General features: G+C 46.1%; 2 long non-coding RNA genes across 2 annotated transcripts; one reads left to right on the top strand and one right to left on the bottom strand.

Moving 5' to 3' along the window:
- Positions 1-365: 365 nt before the first annotated feature.
- On the bottom strand, positions 366-3,771 carry LOC130532713 (uncharacterized). Its single transcript, XR_008952416.1, has 2 exons — positions 1,071-3,771; positions 366-808 (listed from the first exon to the last, which is right to left on the bottom strand). It is a non-coding gene; the product is annotated as an uncharacterized LOC130532713 (long non-coding RNA).
- A 6,734-nt stretch (positions 3,772-10,505) lies between these two features.
- On the top strand, positions 10,506-14,523 carry LOC130532480 (uncharacterized). The gene is made up of 2 exons (XR_008952344.1): positions 10,506-10,559; positions 10,671-14,523. It is a non-coding gene; the product is annotated as an uncharacterized LOC130532480 (long non-coding RNA).

Here is a 14,523-nt window from a genome sequence, read left to right as displayed (position 1 = left end):
ATTTCAACAAAGGCGTTGTCCTCCGAATTAAACCAAAACTGTGAGCTGCACTTATATAGGCACAAATATATCCAAAAAGTACAAATAAAATATTTTTTTACACTTTCATACCTATAGAGATATGCATTATCATGATGAATCATAAATTCGGTTTATTGACATTGTAAATTGAAGATTGTCATCTAAAATGTATTGGAAAATTAGAATAAAGATACTTTTTATTGTGGTATTATTGTCCAATAGAGGGCGCTGCCTAGGTCAGTCTGATTATATAAAACAAGTCACGAAAAAATAATTAAAGAATTTTCTTTATTTTAAACAACTGGTTTAAAGGCAGAATACATTTTATTTTACAAGAAACATCAAAAATCTTCGATTTTTGGATTTTCTTTCAATTATTTTGAGTATAAATCTGATAATTTAGAATATAATAAAACAGTTTTTACTGTTTGTCTTTTATTGGGTTTTGGAAAATTTCATGAATTGGCCTTATTTAAATGGGACAAACATTGATGTTGGAATATGTTACTAAATAAATTTTTCAAATATAATAATGTTTTCATTTTAATACAATGAATAAAATTTGGTGCTAAACAACAGAGAAAATTCTCTTCTATATTTTATGGTTATCATTTAAATACAAGGAGCGATCCCAGTGGTATGCCTCTGTACCTGTGGAGCAAAACCACTGAAGATGGGAGGAAAGATCAGGTGAACCACTCACAACAATAAAGATCCAGGTCATTTACAGATGGGAGCAAATATCAAATATGCACTGTAAGACTTGCCCCGCCCTCATGTGTTTCACCTGTGTCTGTTTTCTTGCCCCTCATGTGTTTCACCTGTGTCTGTTTTCTTGCCCCGCCTTCACGTGTTTCACCTGTGTCTGTTTTCTTGCCCCGCTCTCACGTGTTTCACCTGTGTCTGTTTTCTTGCCCCACCCTCACGTGTTTCACCTGTGTCTGTTTTCTTGCCCCGCCCTCACGTGTTTCACCTGTGTCTGTTTTCTTGCCCCGCTCTCACGTGTTTCACCTGTGTCTGTTTTCTTGCCCCGCCCTCACGTGTTTCACCTGTGTCTGTTTTCTTGCCCCGCCCTCATGTGTTTCACCTGTGTCTGTTTTCTTGCCCCGCCCTCACGTGTTTCACCTGTGCCTGTTTTTAAAAAAAAATCGTTTTTTTTGTTTTTTCCTGAAGCTTCAGTTTTGATATGATGAACTTACTTGGTTGAATCCCAACAATGTCCATCAGAACCATTAAAACCAGTGGAGGAAACCACTGAGGAACATTTGTTTTGTAGATATTTGCAGTAGAATTGCTGAGGAGGATGTGAAAACACGTCACGAGTTAAAGTCCAGGTTAAGTCAACAACCCTTGGGCACATTAATGACGACCTGCCGGTCTTTGCTCCCCACCACACACACACCAAGGACCCTTGCAGGCTGAGGGGGCCCCAAAGGACCCCTCCCCCGCCCCCTGCCCAGTTTGGTGGTGGTACCTCTGCGTGAATGGGTGCTGCAGCCTTTTCCCAGGAAGGATCAGACAGGTGGGCAGCTGCTTCCTCAATAGCTTCTCCTTCTGAAGAGCTTAATTGAGCGTCGCCAGGCTAATTAAAATGCAGCCCAAAATAATCACGATTATGATAATCATTCTTTTGTCTAAGACATCTCCTCAGATCCTGGTTAGCCTCCTCATACCTGCGGCTGCTGCTGCCAGTCTCATTAAATATTCTATATTCTCTGTATCGACGTGATAATCACATTCTTCAGACGTCACTGAAGCTAATGTAGCAACGCAGAAACGTCTGTTTACGTTTTTGAAACCTGACTTGTGGGCTGTTTGCTTCCGTTTAGCGTTTATGGTCATAAATGCTAACTGGATTAATTTAATATTTACGCCGGTGACGTCCCCTCAGGAACGTGTCGCCGCTTTAGCACAGCATGACACGTAGATCCAGACGGTCGAATTTTAGCGCTGACCTCATCCCATCACTTTGATGGTGGCCCTTGAGTAGCTGCTGCTCTGGCTGTCCGTCAGCAGCTGGAGCCTCCCACCGTTCGGCCCCCGGCGTGTTTGTGATTATTGACTGTGACGCTGCCCAACATAAAGGGCCGATAGGGTCCCTCAGGCCCCGCAGGTTCCCCTGGGACCCCTCAGCAGGCTCAGAGAGCAGCGGCTAAAGACCACAGTGGGGATCTGATGTCTATTAACGTGTGCAGAAATGACAGGTGAGATCATTCAGATGTGCAGGCCTGTGATCTCACCACTGCATGGTGAGAACATCGCAATGGTGTCTGGTGCCTTTTGTTTGTGTTTTGTTTTCCTGGCTCTCTCACTAGGGGGTGTGGTGGATTCACCTAGGTGTGGTGCGCTGGTGACGTCACACCTGCAGCTGGTTACCAATCAACACCCTTCACCACACCACACTCACTGAGAGGAACGATCTGCACACCCACACAGGTGGTGCAGCTATCTGGGTTAATTAAAACCTTGTGTTAACACCATCAGCTGTTGTTTGTCTGCTTACGAAGGTGGAACATTGTGGAAACTTCATGTTTTGAGCTTTAATACGAGTGACTTCATGCCCCAAGTTGTAAAGGAAACTTTTGAGGAACCAAACTTGAGCTCCAAATGTAAATCACTGCATTAGTTATAGACAGTAATAATGGTTGGGGTGTGTAATTACCCCATGTGCTTATGTTTTCACTGAGATCTTCACAGAAAAGTCCTTAATTGTACTCAGATAAATATCAACACTGAGCTGCAGCATCTGCAGACGCCTCATCAGAGCTAATTTAACACTCGTTAGTCATCCCCAAAGCTGCTTCCATTCTCCAATCAACTCCGAATCATCACCGTCGCAGAAAAATATGAAGATTAATGTTGCCTTCTAGTTTGAGCCGCTCGGTAAACACAACACGAGCTTGTCCGCACTGAAAACCCCACTGAGAACAGAGATTCAGAGGTTGTGACTGATGCCAGCCTAGCCGGGCCTTCGGGGCTCCGCCAGCATGGGGGGTGCGCTTGAATTTCCTCTCTGAAAAATGGCCGTCCACATGAACGCCAGGTCAGCAGAGGTCGTCCGTGTGGTCACAAACACACAGTCACGGAACAGTCGTTCAGAAATAGTGAAGCGCCATATGATTTGGAGTGTGATGCTAACTCACCAGTGGGTCAGCCTCCTCAAACTGTGACGTTCCTGGAACAAAGAAACTAAACAGTCGATGAATTAACTCATGTGTTTCTTCAGGTGAGATAGTCTCCTGCACTGGTCCCATCCCTGTGGTAGAATTTTAGAATATAACTGTGGAGGCCACAACCAGCTAATGCTAACAGCAATTCATTAGCATAAACTACCAATCAGAACCTTTTTGTCCCACACTGGTTTGCTGTGGCCGTTTGTAGCATTTTTAAGAGGCTATTTTTGCCCAAATATGTTTTGACCTTGTGACTATAAAGTCTGTGTGAATCCCGCCTGTGTAAACAAGCTAATGTTGCTGGTCGTCGCTGAATTTAAAATAAAAATCTTTGTAATTCTGTAGAAACACTTTCAGGTTGGACAAAATCTGACAAAATCTTTGCAAACAGGAAGGTCTGGTCTTGAATGACCGTTGAGATGAGGGATCACACTCAGGGGCAGCCTCTAATCCCAGAGCGCCTGCAAGGTCCCCTGGCTGAGCTAACAAGGCCCCCCACCGGACCCATTACACCAGGAAACACCAACAAAGGAGGTTATTATACACCCTTATGAAAGACACCAGGGGTCAAAGAGGGGCGAGCTGGACACCACCAGAAGAAAAGATGATTGACCCAAACCCCCCCACCCCCCACCCCTCCATCATCACCTCCAATGTCTCTTCTCCCCACCAATGCCTCCCAGAACCCTTCCACCATGCCTCCCAATCAGCCCCGTCCACCACGTGCGTGTCTCTGGGGTGCGTGACTCAAGGGGGCCGGCAGAGGTTGGAAAAGGTCGGGGGCTCATTGGCGTCTTAACTGAGAGCGTGAATGTGGCTCAGCGGGGCCCCACCGGGGGCCGCAGGCAGCAACAGGAGAGCTGCTGAATGACCTCACCTGGGTGACCTCACCTGGGTGACCACTGACTCGCACGTCCTCGGCCCACTGACGTTACAATCCCTAATGGAAACAGGAAATAAGTGAAGTCTGTAGTTGTGGCACGGTCAGATGTATTCAGAACATCAGAGCCGGGCCGATTAGGTCCTCATAAGGTTGGTGAAACCCAGCAGGGTCAGGAGTTCATGGTGACATCATCCATAATCCTCCGTGATGTCCCATCTTGTTCCTGAACTTGCTGTGGGAGGAGAGGACACGAGGACACGACTGATGAAGATGAAGTTAGAGCGACCGATGAAAGTGGTGTCTCCTCCACACTTTGTTCCTCTGAACATTCCTTTGTGTTTCCGCTCTTTTGTGCTGCAAAAGTGTTTGATGACTTTAGCAGACAATGCTCTCACGGCTCGCCGCGGCGCTGATGGAGCTAAAGTTCGAAACGATGGAGATGAATTAGCCGCTGCAGATTCAGGCCTGGAATCTTTCTGCAACGTTCCGATGTGAAGAGCCGCTCTGCACTCAGATCTTAGATCAGACCCTAATCTGCCTCGGAATTATAAATTCATTCAACTCTTCAGATTTGCGCCGGTTTAGCCCCGACCATCAGTCTGGAGACGCTCCCCGAGGGGCAGCGGTCACCCAGTCCTCCCTTTCACCGCCTGCGCCAGAACATTACCTCATCCTCAACAGCCAGAGACGGCCACCGAAGGGAAGAATAAAAACCAGCCCAGATCCGATACAATCGAAAGAGAAGGTGAGAGGAATAAGACAGAGGGGGAGGCCGGGCGTTAATTAACGAGCAACTAATCTCAACCAAATTAATAACCAGGTCGTGGCTGTGAGGAAGAGAGGGATGAAAAGATTGGAGAGGGGAAGAAAGAGAAACAAGGGATGTAACAGGATGGCGGCGGACACATCGATGGGAATTTAGTCTCTGTGTTTTCCCCATAACCCCCCTGACCTCTCCTTTCTCCTGACACCACAAACCCGCTTTGTGCTCCTCAAAAAAAAAAAAAACCTTCATCGGATGCCAATTTGCATAAAAGCAACAAGCAACGAGACTTTGGGACAGGACGGCTCCTCCCCGTCACAGCGCCGCAATTCTTCTTGTTCACATGCACACGGGAGCATACGTGCACGATGACATTAGGATGAATGTGCAGTTTTATGATTCCCTCGGTGCACACACACACACACACACACACACACTCTCACACACGCACATGTCTCCTTTTTTCATCGTAATTAAAACAGGAGGTGCTCACACAATATGCTTTTGTCTTAGGACACGGCAGGAGGAGGCGGGGCCAGGGGCCGCTGCATATTAATTAGGAGGCGACGGTGTGAAAGCCAATCAGGCGTGTTGAACAGATGACATGCTGGAACAAATATGGGACTACTTTCTCAGCCGCTCTCCCATGGTGGCGCAGGGATACGGGCAGGGCACGATGCCACTTCCGGCCATGGCATGCTGCCAGCGGTCGGAAATTAGCAGCAGTGGCTGCTGGGATGTATTAGCGGCCTGAACAATGCAGGAGGCTGTGTGCAACGCAGCAGGGAGACGAGAGGCGGCAGAATGTCCCACCAGTAGGTGGCAACATCGAGTCAGATGAGCTCAGACCTCCACAAACATAGCCTTTTGTTTTCCTCGTTAGCTTCAGCTTCAGACCTGAGGCGTAATTAAACACCTTCGGTTTGCCATCGCCGACTGCAGTGCGGAGAAGTCGGGACGTCACCTGGAAGACAAACTTGCATGAATAAAGGCGCTGGACAATACGCCTCTATTGAGCGTACAGTATTTCCTGACAAAAACCATTAGCGCTGGATTTAGCATCAGATGCTCCCTCCAAACTGGGCGCATCTGTTTGGTTATCAATAACCAAAGAAGGAACCATTTGGCACCCCCCCCCCCCCCCCGGCTCCCATTCATTCAAAGAGAACAATTCAGGTGTGATAAATCAGCCACAGGCGAGCGAGGCGGCCCGAGGGGGGGCAGAGGGAGAACTCCAGCCTCCAAGGCCACCCAGCTTCACTGACGTGGGCGATCCGGGCCTCTTTGTTTTTCCTGCTCCGTTTCCCTTTTCTGGGGGTCTCTTTTCGCAGGCACTCTGTGTTTAGTTGGGAGGTTTGTTCCCGATTTCCTCACATCCTTTTTTTTTATCCTTCCTCCTCTGCCTCAATTGAATTTGTCTTATTCGGTTAATCTCTCCTGCTCCTTCTTGGCCTTTTCTCTTTGCTGTCCCCCCTCCCATCGCTGCCAACTCCCTTTCTCAACCTCACCAGCAGCCCCCCTCCCCACCCAGGGCACTTTGCGGCTCCTGTCTCTCGATCTCCGTTCTTGGCTCTCAGTTCTGAGCAGCCGTGCCAGTGTATGCCAAAGGGAAGCTGTGTGTGAGCAAACGGGTGCCCACGCCTGCCCCCGGGGCCACAAAGGGGCCTTTCTTTGCCCATCAATGCTTTCATTAACACCCAGCCCTCTGCCTCTGGAGGGGATGTCGAGCTTCCCGGGATGGCATACAGAGCCAGCCATTAGGGACAGGAAGCGGGGGGCAGGAGCATCATGGGAGAGCTGCCAGGACTTTGCAGGGTGCAAAGAGGACATGAGGCGACGGTTTGTGTTCTGAACTCCACCAACTGGCTAAAGGACACATTTATACCCTGGTCCACACAAATGATGTACGCAGGCACGCTGGAGGGGGCGCACCACGGCCCCATCATTAGGCAGCGGCCAGCCTCTGAAGCAGGCCACGGTTATTTTACAACCCTTAGAATCCCTTGAACACATGCAAGAGTTGTTTATAGACGAGCACACGCGGAAAACGCCAAAGAGTTCAACACAAAGGTTAAATCTAGGGTTCATTTGTTCACCATCAGTTTTTTACTCACATTTTCCACCCGCTCATCCTGCTGACCCACCCAGGTCTGGCTCCTGAGGGGACGGCGCTGTCCGAGACCCTCCCTGAGGGTTCCACTGGTCAGGCCTGCGTCAGGTGAGTTAGCAACGACCCCTGTGACCATTAACCCAAAGCAAGAGTTCTGATGTGGAGTCACAGTAACTCCAGATAAGATGTAGGCTAGAGTGTTGCCAGCTGCCAGGAGGAAAGTGAATTCCTGCCTGATGCAGGTCTGGATGGACTTCTGACATTCTTGGGTTCTGGGTTCTGATCAGCGTTGTTGGATTTGTGATCACTTGTCTATAGTTAGAGCCCTTCAGGTTCTCCAGATCTTCCGAGCTGAAGCTTAGAGTTCGTAAAGGGGAGGGCCCTGGGGGAGGAAGCTGTGACAGCAGGTGGGGCTGAGAAAGGGGGGTGTTTGTGAGCCAGGGAGGGTCAGCATCCACTGATCTAATGACCGCTCACGCTCAGAACCATCTCGATCCTTTGCGCTCGCCAATTAGCTCCCAGGGTGGAGACAGTTGATGGACAAGTCTATTAACACCCAGTGGACCAAAGAAATCACAGAAAGGTTCCTGAAGGAGGTGCAGCGTGAATGCGTGGTAGCTGCTTGACTGGTCCAATTGTTTGGCTTCTGTCCTCGTTCAACACACCTCTGGATCTGGAGGTTCCCCTCGCCGTGCTGTACCCCTCCTCACCCTCCCACCTATCATTGTGTCCAGGCAGGAGGTGGCCGCGCCTCAATTGGACTCCATTTCAAAGGCATTTCCTGTGTCACCCAGTGAGCTGTTCAAGAGCACAAAGCTGTAAAACGTCTGCAGGTTCAGAATCACATTTATCCGCCATTTGCTTTTGTGGACTCTAGAAAGAACCCAGACCATTTCTGGGAGTTAATGCTAAGGCTAATGCTAATGTTCTTCTTTCTCGCGTCCTCAGAAATGAATTAACTGATTTTAATTAGTTTCAGGGGACATCAGTAGAAGTAACATGTTTGTCCGGGTTTACACAGAACGGAACACATCTGACGAGATGTTAAACTGCTTCCAGAACCTGTAAGAAGACCCGACGAGGGGGCTTCAAAAGAATTCATTAATTCTCTGCCTGCCTCTCTCTTTAATCAGCTCTTAATCTTAAAGTCTGTGCAGCAGTTTCTGATATGAAACATGCTGGGATTAAAATGCTGAAAATAACACTAGAACCACGAGGAAGAGCCACTCGTATGTTCTACAGCTTAATTAGATCATTAAAAGTGAAGATGGGAAATTGCCTGAAATTTTCCACATTTGGCTTTGAGACTGAAGGAAACTCAATTTAAAGTCGCATCAGCAGCCGGTGGAGTCGGCTGAGCTGCTAACAGAGCCGAAGCCTCACAGAGGGTCACCATTGTTGAATGACCCTTTTGACCTTAATGAGACCAGGACGCCGTCTGTCACCGTCGAGGTTAACTGACAAAAATGAACGTCTTCGGAGAGAGAAAAAGGAATTTTAAATTGAAATACTCAGTGTTGCACTGTGGCGCCCCTAGTGGTGAGATTGAACCAAAAATGAGCCAAAGTCTCTACTACATATTTATAGATATATAAGTTCATCTTTTATGACAATGCCAACGGTTCATCCACCTCTGGGCTTCACACTGTTCCGATTCCTGCTGAATACTTTTATTTTGGTAGATTCTTTCAGACATTTTTCCATAGAAAAAACTTCTCATCAAGTGAGTTCACTCATTTTAAATGAGGTTTGACTATAAAAGCAGTTGCTATAGAAACTAAGAGCTATGACGTCAACATAAACGTGCAGGAATTAAGTTTAATTAAACCAGAGTAGGCCAAACATCCTCGCAGAAGTGACTTCCTGTTGTAAGAGAGACTTTTAGAGAAGGCTGATTTTGATCAGTCTCATTTGTGTTTCCGCTATTTGACAGGAGCTTCTTCTTCTTCTTCTTGGTCTTCTTCTTCTTCTCCTCTGAGCTGCTGCTTCCTCCCGTATGCTGCAGCAGGAGGAAGAGGATTAAAACCAGGCTAATCTCCTCCTCCTCCTCCTCTCCATTCGTTCCTTCACTTTAGCCTCCCGCAGCTGCCAGGTTGCTGTTCCACTTTATTCACGAAGAAGAGAGAAAGAGGCGAAAACGAAAATGGCAGCTGTTTGTTTACGCGTTCCCACGACTGCGCGCCAATTACACGTCGTCATTCCGTCAGAAGACCAGAAGACCAGAAGACCTGTCCTCACTGATTAGACACCCATCAGCAGATGGGAAGGGGGGGAGGGGGGGGCGCTTTTGCGTCTCATGATTAGAAACGTTTTTTCTAGCAGTTTAAACCACATTTATCACAATAAAGAGACTGAAATGTGTCCCCGTCCAAAGTCTAATTCATAAAACTCTCTCCATGGTTGAGATCATTTTTTCATCACAAATCCAAAATGAACTCCATTTTAAAAAAATCAATTTACTTTTTCACCTGAAGACGCAATTCAGGTCAAATAAACAACGTCAAACAAATAAACAAACAAGAAAGTTATAATTCCGGAAGAATTGCAGCGTCAGTCGGAAACATTTGGCCCAGTTTGTATTTGGTTCAATCGTCCGGTTTTAGCCTTTTAACTAACGTAAATTAAAATCAAAAGAATGGAAATGGAGCATGTTGACGACAAAACTCAAATGTCTGATTTGTTAATATAATTAGTTTTAGATTGTGACGCCTGGAAATCTACAAAGTTTGGAAAAACAGGCGTAGTGCAAAACTGCATTAAAATAGCGAAAAACGAGGGCAGTTGTCAACAATATAACAACAGCAACAACACTAATAATAATAATTATAATAATAATAATAATAATAATAATAATGATAATAACAATAATAATAATAACATCAACTGTTTGGGCGAGATTGTCAGTAAGTCTATTATAATATTATTCGTTCATTCATCTGTTGACAAGCAGGTCAGTAAACATGTTGCAAACATACAGATTTAACCTTCTAATTTATATATTACATTATTCCTGGAGAACAACTCGACTGAAATTCGAGCATTAACGTTCAGAAATAAAAATGGACACACTCATGGCAAAATAGATCAGTTAAATAAATAAAGAAGTCACCGAGCTTATTTAAGAGCTCAAATCATATCAAGAGAACAGAGTTCTTGAATCTACTTCCATTTCGTTTTAAGGATTAATTTATTATTATTTGATATTTTTGTAAAGATTTATTCTCAGATGTTCTCCGAATAAACCAGCAGTTCATTGAATGGCCACTAGGTGTCGGATTAACTAAAGCGCTACAAACATAATCAGGTTTCCCTAAATGAGAATAGGATTTTATGAGCTGCTGTTGCTCTGACCTGGAGCTGTGTCAGCACCTCATAAAGCAGAATAGTATTGATGGCTTCAGGAATTCAGTCATTTTACCTGGAGATGAAATATTTGCAATGTTAAATTGATAAAAATGTCCTGTCAGATTAAAAGATGTAAATGTTTAAATAAATCTGCATGTGTGTGTTTTTTCTTTGTTTTTCCCTCTTGTTCAGAGAACATTCCAGAGCTGACGCCTCAGGAGACCGCCGAGGCCTGATCCCAGAGCCTCCTCTGTGAGGGTCTGTGTGAGTGTGGGAGCGCCGCGGCTTGATCATCACTTGCTGTTGTTACTGCTGTGTTTGTGCTTCTGATCCTTCAGCACTAATGAAGACTAAAATGGTTTCTATTTACTTCAGCCTAGAATATTCCCACCAAACACCTGTGATTCCCACCTGACCACCGTAACACGTCTTGGTCCAGCGTTCCTCCTGGATGGATGCAGACATGTGTGTGATGACATTACCATGAGAAAGCACTTCCACGTCGTGGCACTTATTTGACCTCTGACCTTCCCTTTGTGCCACCCAGACAGCAAATTGGTGCGGTGGTGGCGGCGGGTCCTCTTGCTGCCTGATGGCAGCTCTGGCCCCTCTAAAGAGACATGGGTGGGTGGTGGGGGGGGATCTCTGAAGCAGGTCTTTCAAGTCCACGTCAATTCCCATACACCTCCTCCACGGCGTCGCAACATCCAGCGCCACACGCAGCAGACGGGCTGGAGGAGTCCGTCTCTGCAGCCTTTCTTGGGCACCCCGCTCCCGTCTGCACCCCCTTTTCTTGTCTGAGGGTTATTGAAGAGGGGGGCACCCATGGAAGGAGCGTTATTAGCGTGCATGTGGGATCTCTGTGTGGCTTTGGAGGCTTAATCCCACAGAGTTGCTGCGGGATGAGAAACATATGCGGCGTGTTACAGCTGCATCAATGGCGTCCTCTGTTTCACCATCAAAGCTTGGGAATGTCTTTATGTGTGCTGCTGTTTCTGTCTGATAATCCCACCACCGCCTTATGCCATCGCAGCCGCTTTGATTAGTGTCCTTTGCAGACGATTTTAATGCAATCGCTATTTATCATTGAAACAAAATCTCTATGAGAGTAATTTCGGCTTGTAACTGATATTTATTCCAGTACTACAGCAGAACCTTCCACTTTTAGAGGTGACTATCACACTGGCCATCAAATCTCAGCCAACCCGCTTTTAAATAAATCAACTTCAATTAGCTAACATGTAATTGAAATATATATACGCGTTGCCATGGCAACTGGAACAAGTGTTTCTAAAATGTGACCCGTTGAGATCAGAACAGGCAAGGACCTCCTGCAACAGTCAGCCATCGCTCTTCAAAATAAACAGACCACCCGCAGTTCTTACAAAGAGGAATGACAGAAAATGAAAAGAAAAAGGAAGTCCTGAAATCCTGCAATTATTTAGACTTATGACACATTAAAAACAAATGTATCGAGTATCTTCGGTGTCTCATCCTGCCTAAGAGGAAAAAGACACACCAGAGAATCAGGAGTGTGAGGTCACGACCTCTGCAGGCTTCACTTCCTCCCTGTGACCAAGAGGAACGACACACGCCCCATGGAACCAGTTTTATCCTGGAGCGTGCTTAAATAAAAGCTGAAGCACCATTTTGAACCACATTTATCCATGAAGCAGCAGCGTGTCCTTGCTCCTCTGCAGAGCTGCAGTTGTGTCTGTTCAGGTAAAATCAGACCAAAGTTGGACTCATTTGGATCTTCAGGATCTGGCCTGCGTTTGGACAATGCTGCATTTTCAGGCTGATGCTGTGGATGTTCAGGAGGTTCAGGAGGCCTGTTCTACTCCAAGTGTCCCTAATCACCAACACTTACTCCTGATTACTCATTGTCCTGGACAAGACCACAGACAGCTGTAGGAGGCCATTAAGATGTCCTCTTTCCTGGGGGACAGTCAGTCACACAGGCAGAGGTCAAGTGAGGAGCGCCGACTTCCTTCCTCTTCCTGCCCCCACACATCTCATGTGAAGGGTTTGATTCTTCCCCAGAGCCGTCTAGAGGAGTCAGGCTGGACCCGATGCCTTTAGCAGGGTCTCAGGGAGGAACAATGCACGGGGTGCACACACGCAGGTCCGCCTCCCTTTTTGTGTCTCAGCCTTGATAAGTTTGGGAGGTAATGGTGGGGTTCAGCGTAAAATGGTTGCCATGACTCCCTGTGAAATATGTCACTTAAGACCTCGCAGCGTGTTTCTGCTGATTTGAAGAGAAGCTGCAGACTAAATGTTGAAAATAAGTGGGGTGACCTTGCAGGGGTGACCTCGGGTTCTTGTTATGTTCCCTCGTTTTAGGCATTAAGTGGATGCTTTTATGCAGAGACGCTGACATGTGAGAACAGCACAAACAAGCCTAAATCCCAGCACATTCTTCTAATTATAGCATTCTCCAAGGCACGGCGGTACACAAACACGTCAGGAAATGCCACTTCAGTCTGTTTAAATATCCAGAAACTTTTCAATCAGCCGTGTGGAAGCACTCAACATTACTCACCTATAGTCTTTCCACAAGTTCAGCTGCTACAGTTACTTTGCAATTTAGTTTATTAATGAAAATACATTCAACATATAAAGTGACAGTTCATGTTTCATGTGTGTTTTTATCAGAAGGTGTTGGAAAATTGCCTCCTTTGACTTGTCTGTTGTTTCAAGCTAGCTTGTGATGGACCTGATGTGTCTCACCTGTGTGTCTGTGGCTGTTCCACCTGTGGGTCATTGTCTCCCAGCAGATTTAAGGCCGTCTCCTCCCCAGGGCTGATCTCCTGACTGCTGTCAGATGCCAGAGGGTTGATGGATGCTAGTGTGTGTTTATGACAATACTGAGCAGAAAATGGGCTAAAGCAAAATGAGCTGGACAGTTGGATTTAACTTGAAATTAGGAAACAACTAAATAAGGAGCCCCCTCCCATTATTCTGACTTGTGACAATCAACTCCAATATAAATAACAAAATACATAAATGCACTTTTAATAGCGGATAAAGGTCTCAGTGTGAGAGGTGCAGGTTCCAGGACCGAACCTGTAATTTAGAAAAACAATCTTCTGGAATCATTTACTGGTGCTTCTGGCTCAGAACTCTTGTATATATTCTGACCACTAGAGGTCTCCAGATCCTACACAGACTCTCAGGATCTAGCAGGATTTAAGCTAAATCAGAAAAGGGTTCAATTCCGAGGGGTGAGACCAACCAACCTTTCTTGGGGAAAAGGAAACTGCTGCAAATGAGTTTAAGATAACTCATCTTTAGTAACCTGCATTGGGGAAAATAAAATATATGAAAATGCACTATGAATGTAAGATAAAGGCAAAGGTGTTTTTTTTCATTATTCATGTTCTAATAATAATAATTGTTTAATCAAATATAATATAATCTTTACTGCTGACAACAACATAGCATCAAATCTGCTAATGCATGCCTGAAGAAAGGAACACACACACACACACACACACACACACACACACACTGAGCTGTGCTGTGGTGTGGTGTGGTGTAATCCAATCAGAGTCCCTGAATGAAAAAGGGCGGAGGAGAACATGTGGATTAAGGTGCTGAACAGCTGATCTCAAGGGATCAAATAAATCGACACTGTCCTGCGCAGGACCGAGGCCTCGTCCCACACAGCCCACAGGGCCCCAAAGGGCCCCTGAACTGATTTACTGATGAGGTTGTGCAGCATTCTAACTGTCCAGCATGTCGGCCTTTAATTAGGTTAGTTTCTAATAGACTTGATTGAGGTCCTACCTGCAGATATGAAACATCCAGGTGGGTTCAGACAGCTGTGACGGTCCAGGCAGGTCTGAGACGGTGACTTCTGTGTCTTATTTATTCACCCACTCAGGCTAACGTGTCCCACACAGTAGTGTTGTGCTCTGATGGAACTTTAGACCTTTATTCTGACTCTGCAGATGACACGGGTCCTCATGCTGGTTGTCGGGCTGCAGAGTCCTGCTAGTCTCCACCACGACCGTCTAATTATCACATCAGTCACAGGAGTCACATCAGTTCCAGCAGGTGAATGCATTTAAAATCAGACAGAACCACATGGCAGCTTTGTAGCTGCAGGGCTGCACTACGTTTTACAGACATTTTAAAATTGATAGAAATCAGTGGTGTTGATGCAACAAGAGGAAAATGCTTTTGTAGCTCTTCACATTAAAAAGGTTATTAAATCGACTGAAAA

This window comes from Takifugu flavidus, chromosome 10, assembly GCF_003711565.1.
Source record: "Takifugu flavidus isolate HTHZ2018 chromosome 10, ASM371156v2, whole genome shotgun sequence".
NCBI classification, from domain to species: domain Eukaryota; kingdom Metazoa; phylum Chordata; class Actinopteri; order Tetraodontiformes; family Tetraodontidae; genus Takifugu; species Takifugu flavidus.
Note: the sequence above shows the minus strand (reverse complement) of the source record. Positions and strands in the feature narration are given on the sequence as shown.